We start from the raw sequence: 7,121 nt of genomic DNA on the forward strand, positions 1-7,121 counted from the left end.
ACTACAGACCAGTTAAGTAAGTAAGTATATATACCAAGTATAACCGGAGTTATGCTAAAATGAGTAAACCATATTTTTCCGAATGTCAGAGAAATGTCAAAAGCGCCGCCATTCCCCGGCTTTTCCGATTATGTGAGAGGGAATGAGCTCAACAAATATCGTGATGCATATCGTATCGTGACCAGAATATTGTATATCGTATCGTGAAATTATTGTATCACTACACCCCTACATTTCACACAGTGGGTTTTATCCTTTTAAAATATCCTGCGTTTTATCTTTTCTGTCTGTCTTTTTGGCCAGACTTTGGCGTGAGGGAAGGTCGGGACTGAGGCTGGCAGGCTCAGGGTTGTGATTACGAGTGACAACATCGGCGGCACTCCTGTGACTCCCAGCTAATTACAAGGCAAGGTGATCTTTGGAAACCTGGGCAATCAGGGTTTTTTTTTTTTTTTTTGGTACATCCTGCACCTTTGGGCTTCAAAACTTAAAACAAAAACACACACACAACTTGGTAAAAGTTTAATAATCTCTCCTAAGGCAAACAAAAGCAGGACATTAACACCAGCTAAAAGCATTAACACCGTCCACGAATAATAATCTTCTGGGGTTCGGGTGTGGATGTTTTCGATTCAAATGTGAAGTTTTCATAATTTATGTCAGAAACCCAAAGAGGAGTCAAAAGTGTTTCCATACTTTGACTCTTGGTCTTCGCTGAGAGAACTCCGGCTCCGGCAGTAATGACCCCTGTAAGTATTTTCTGTAACTCAAGTCCCAAAATGGTGGCCAGTAACTGCCAGATAAGCATCCAGCCAGGCTTTTGCAAATGGGGCATGCCATTCTTACCAAATAATCATTAGAAACTGGCAACCCGTACTGGAGCTTAATGGAGCTGAGCCACAGGGTAAGAAAAAAAAGGGGGGGAAGTGGAAGAAGGTGGGCGCATTTAGGATGAAAAAAAAGGCAGAGGGGGGACAAACGACTGGCACAAAACAATACTTTAGAGGAGTCGAACATGGAACCGAGACATGCAAAGTTTGGCTCACAGGAAGAAAAGATAAAACTGCTCTTTTCTCCCTTTTTTTCCATCTCTCTTTCTCTCTTTTTTTTCTGTGTCTTCAGCTTTATGGGCTGTGGATCCGAGGCAGGCACTGTGGTCCAAACCAACACTTTCACAGCTACCAAATGATATAAACAGATTTCATGTGCTGTGGCTGGAGCCTTGCAGAATCAGAGTTCAGGAGGGTTTGATGTGTGCGTGTATTTGTGAGTGTATGCGTGCGTGTGTGTGTGTGTGTTGGTTAGATAAAGTGGCAGGCAGAGTGCAGAGCCAGCACTAACACCGGGGCCTCAGCCAGGATGAAAGGAGCTGTCATGACGGCTCACGGAGGAAAAGAGGAAAAATCCATCCGTCCGCACTTCTCCTTTCTGCATTTACCCTCCTTTCTCTCTCTTTCTTATTCTGCATTTGTTATGGCTCTGCTTTTGGATCCACATGCATTAGATAAAAAAAAAAAAGCATAACAGCCATTCTTTCTTCATACAAAGTTATCTGAGTTAGCATTAATATATAACCGTAATCTTCATGTGTAAAATGCCGTTCTAAAGTACTTTCGGCAAGGGCCTACGCTACATTTAGCTCCAGTCAAACATTAACTCTGACCAGCTTTTCTATCCCAGTGGGGAAAACCATCGCCCCACCCCCATAGCATGATACTGCCACCAAAATGCTTTCCGGCTTAATTCCTAAAAGTTAAAGATTCCCCCAAAATCACTTGTAGCAAACGTTCTTTGGGATTTTGTGAAGTTCATTTAGTTGAACAATTCCAGCTCTCTTACGCAAAGGCCAGATTTGTGTAGTGCAAAACTGACAGTTGTCCCATCTACAGATCCTCACACCTGAGCTGCGGATTTCTGCAGCTCCCCCAGTGTCGCCATCGATTTCCCCAGCCGTGTCTCTCATTGGATTCAGCTGAATCGCAGTCACCCTGCGATGAACTGCTGACCTGTTCTTGGAGTGAGACTTGTGCGGTTCAGGTCCCCGTTAAACGTATCTGTTCACGTTCAGCAGTCGCTTTACTTTTTCCATTTCTCTCTCTCTTTCTCTCTCTCTCTCTCCCAGCAAATTTAAAACTACAGCCGCTCCAGTGTGCTACATTTCTTAAACATTTTCCCAGAACTAATAAGGTCAGCTGAATGCGCCCAAGTGGAGTTAAACCCATAATGACTTGTGTATCCTGAAATATTTTTGCTTTAGTGATCAGCATCAAAAGAAAAGTTGAGTCAAAGAGCTTCTTTCATTTACTCAGGCTCTGGCTGCTGGCCTTGGAGAACTTGTTGTTAAGTGCGTGTGCATGTGTGTGTGCATGTGTGTGTGTGTGTTTCAGGTAGATTGTGACAGCCCAGTGATCAAAACCTATGACGGGAGTCTAGCAGGTAACAGACCGGTTTGAGGATGTGCAGCGGGGCTCTCGGGTATCGGCCGCTGTCAATCTTCATCTCCTTCCTGAGAAGTGTTTGCGTGTTGCGTGTGTGCACCTGCATGCACGAGTTTCGGCTTACACTGCGACCACTGTGAGCGTGCACAGGGTTTGGGTTCGCTCTTTTAACGTGTGATCTTTACAGCTTCCATCGACAAACAGCGACTCCCGGTCTCCAAAACAGATCCGTGTCTGTCTGTCGGACTGTCGCAGGAGCGCCACTCAGGATGTAGTTGAGCAGATTCCCAACCGCCTTCATACTGTGCTGCACTGTCTCGGTGCCGCGCTGCGTCATTCATATATATGCTTTTTTTTTTTTTCTTGAAAATTCTGAATGATTGCTCTGAAATATGTAATGGTTGCTGTGTCTGATCAAGATTCTTGGCAAAAACATGACTGCACTCAGAGGTTCCTGAGGTGAAGCTCAGCAAAAAACAGAGGAAAAGTCGCTGAAGCTGAGACGTTTGTTTCCTAGAGACTTGATCAGACGCCATGCAGGGACAGAAACATTTCCCAGCACTTCTGTTTTTGACCAGAATTCATATCGTAACAGTGACAATGGCCTGACTCTCCTACACCTTCTCAACAGAACAAAAACAGGTGTCTAACATTCAAACCAGAACCACAACATTCTTGTTGAGAAGCCACCATATCAGCCTTCCACGTATCATCACGAATAAATTAATTTCATCACATGAAAAAGAAAAACCTGGCAGTATTTTAATAAACAGAGAAGCCCTGCAAGATTAGATTTATGTCGTAAATATTGCAGTCCATTCTTCATCTGACTTGACAGCTGTTTCTCCAATCTGCTGTAAAGTCAACACCAATATTATATATCCACTTGTTTTTCAGAACGCGCACAGCGTGCTGAAGACAAGATTTGGATTTCGGCTCGGACAAACCCGTCCTCCTCCGAACCCTTCACCAGACATAACCGAACACACGCACACACACGCTTCCATGAAAAATTATCTAAGCTACGAGAAATATTAAGAATTTCAAAATACGGATCTGTTGGATGATAGTCTAGTACTTCACGATCAAATGCAAGCCCGATTCTTCAGAAACGCCAGGAAAATAGCCCTTCGGTTTGGTGCGAGCTTAAAATGTCAAAGTAATTAGACCGCCATGTTGTGCCTCACCTATAAAATCTACTGTAAACATATTTATTGAGCAGGTTAACCAATGTAACCAATCATTTGCGTCAGGACTCAGCAGAAGAACAGAGATTAGACGTGTGTGTGTGTGTGTGTGTGTGCACTGACTTACTCTTAACTGCATGGCCTTCTCAGGAGCCGCGCCCAGTAGCTGTGGTACAAAACCTGTTATTAAATGGCAAAATGATTAAGAAAAAAAAAACAAAAAGGAGTGCTGTGGTACCCCGACTCCCTCCTCCCCCCCCCCTTATTTTCCCCTCCGATTCAAACAAACTCGCATGAGCTTATATACATATACCACTTCCACAGACTCCACATCAAGTGTGGCTTCCTGCTGCATGCGTCGTCCAGCCATGCTCGATCCCCCCCAACCCATCAAAACGCTAATGAAATCTATTGATGTGGAGCTTGGGGGTGGAGGGGGGGGGGGTGGCATCAGAGCAGCAACAGGAGGCAGAATGGAACAAGGGGGTAAAGAGAGGATCAAGTGAGCAAAGCTGCCTCCCAGAATAGGAGGGGGGCAGGGGGAGCTACAGAGCATAAAAGAAAACCAACCAAAAGTTTACACAGGCCTCAATTACAACCCAGAGTCGGACAGAAATAAACAAAATAATCAAAACACAACACAATGAAACAACTCCCCCCCCCGCCCCGCCAGGCAAGAGGCACGCGCTCAGTTATTTCCACTAAGTCACAAACGCTGCTAATAATCTACGGCTGTTTATGTGCAGTGCCGCCACACACAGCCTTTCTGTATTTGGAAGGTGGAAACAAGAGCTTTGGAGCAGCTCTCCTCGCTGAATTCAAAATAAACACGCGAAAAAATACGTTTATGTTTCTTTAAATGCACAACAGTCTCTCGTCAAAGCGCGGAACGCTGCAGACTGCGCTGCGCGTTTCCCTAAAATTTTACACGTGTTATGTCACGGCTCTGAATTTGCAGAGCAAAACTTTGCATTGCAAAAACATTGCTACCCCGGGAACTTTTTATTTTAACTGCGCCGTCTTTAATTGGGATTTTAAGTGTAAAGGGAAAGAAAAGGATCTTTTTTTTTTTTTTACAATTAGACATCTAAAATATGTGGGATGCGTTTGTATGCAGAACAAACCCCACTCCTCTAAAGCTTATTTGTCAGACTATCTACAGTAAGTATGTGATTGTTTTTTATTTATTTATTTTTTTCCATGCTTGCTATTTAGACAAAATTTGATTGATATTTTGTCTTGATTCTGACGAAGGCCACAACCCGAAACATGCTGGTCTGTTAATAATTTCAGAATTCAAAGTGACGTTGGGGTTGCAACCCCACATTGTGATTTTCCACTACTGTTTTGCAGCGATGCACGTTAGTTTTTCACTACACACAACTTTTTTCTGTTTCGGTCACGTCTGACCAGATTATCGTCTACAACACAATGATCTCTGTGTGGTAGACGGCTGAAAACACAGGACCTGCTACGGCCTTGCTTCAACGCCGGCTGCTTTCTTGTTGCCACTCTTTCATTAAGGGCAGATTTGTAGAGTGCGCCACCGATTGTCGTGCTGTCAACGCATCCTTTCATCCGAGACGTGAATCTCAGCAACTCCTCCAGAGCTACCGTGCAGGTCTTGACCCAGATCTTTTTTTTTTTTTTCTAATTCCGGAAAAAAATTGATTCTTTTTTCAGGGCGTTCACGTTTCTCACAGAAAAAGCTTGAGTGTTTCCTCTCTGGACACCGCTTATGTCGTTTTACGACGTTTTGCCGTCGTCATTTTCATGAAACCTGCAACCAAAGTTGACGAAATGTGTAAGCCGAAGCAACGTTGCAAACAAACTGGCTCTTTTGTTTCTTCCTTGTGATTCCCGATGACGACACTGGGAATCACATGCACGCTGCAGGTTAGAGTCTCTGCCACTAATGAAGTTTTTTCCGAGCAGAGTTGCTGGAAAGTTCACATTAGCAGAGTCCCTGCTTGCCTTAAGCCTCGTCTGCATGCCGCACAGTCTGCTGCGTGCCTGTGACGAATCTGTAGCTGTGTGCAGGTCTAGACGTACGCGGCGGCCGCAACGTGACAGAGACCTAAAGGTATGTGGCCTCGCGTGTGACGTTCTTTGTCCCGCTCTCAGAGTCCCCCAGCCGGCCGGCGATTACTTCAAAGAAGGCAGGTCAACCGAGAGGTGAAGTCACACCGCCTACCTGTCCACACTGGCCCTTTCTTCTCCTCTCTCACCCCGTCCCTTTAATTGTTCCTGCCACTCGTTCTTTATTCTCTCTCTCTCATCTCGGCTTCTCTTTAGCAAAAAAAAAAAAAAAATGCTGACTCAAGCCGTCTTTTTTTCTTTGGCGGTAGTGGACTTCGTCGAACAGCAGATAAGACAGGAAACAGGGTTGAGAGAAAGAGAGAGAGAGACGGGGAAGACATGCAGCATTCCTAGAATTGAACCCAGGACTACTACAAGCTATTTTTTGTTTTTGTCCTCTTAATAAACAGGACCAGTTCATGTGAGCGATCTGCATTACCGAACACATGGATCAATCAGTGAGACATTTGATTCAAATACCTGCAGAGTGTCTCATAACGATATAACGGCGCATTGAATACACCTAAAGTCAAACGTTTGCATTTGTGCTGAAAAGTTGAATCAAAAGAAATGCTGTTTTTGAGTTTTCTAGGGGATGTTTAATTAAATTTCAATATTCTTTCTCGTATCAGTGGTTGCAATAATTACTGAAACCTTGCAGGTAATTTAGTCTATATTTGTGTTTTGTTATTTATTTAGCATGCGGGCTAAATTATCTGAACTGCAGCGACCTAAAAATCTAACTTGTGATAATAAAAAAGTAGAATCAGTAATAGTTGGATACTAAAAATAGAGGAAAAAAAACTACAATAGATTGAAAGAAAACCAAGTTAAACCTTAAGGATTTCTTTTGTTTAGACTTAAGACTTTACACAGCATCTTTTTTTTTTTTTTACATCAGGCCAGGTTAGTGTGGATATTCTTTTCACTTAATAAAATAAATAATACGTGTATTTACTGATGTCCCACTTTGAAAAACAACAACATTCTGATCTTTTATGTCATTTTAGCATTGCAAAAGTCAAATTAGCCACTCAGCTGCATGCCACTTCAGAAGACACTTCAGCAATTTGGGTAAAGTAGCCCTTTACGTGCAGGAAGAGGAACACAGATGGAGGAAGGGGAAATACTAAGAAAGATGTGTTTTGAGTTGCGGTGTCTCTGGCCTGTCAGGCGGACACAAACAAAAAGAACCGACCCAAGGCGACAGGCTTAATTAGAGAGAGACAGAGAAAGAAGAAGGGAAGGCAGGCCCGTACCTCCTTATTAAGCTGTCTCTCTTGGGATGGAAGAATGAGGAAAGGGGAGGACTGAAGGAAGAGAGGAGGAGGAAGCGTACCAAAACAGTGGGGTGTCTGACGCCAAAAACAAGGCCCAGGCACCGCCCTTCACCCTCCTTGCGATCGCTCCCACCGGT

The sequence above is a fragment of the Poecilia latipinna genome, unplaced genomic scaffold, assembly GCF_001443285.1.
Source record: "Poecilia latipinna isolate Pla-1442-1.1 unplaced genomic scaffold, P_latipinna-1.0 Scaffold3314, whole genome shotgun sequence".
Classification (NCBI taxonomy): Eukaryota; Metazoa; Chordata; class Actinopteri; order Cyprinodontiformes; family Poeciliidae; genus Poecilia; species Poecilia latipinna.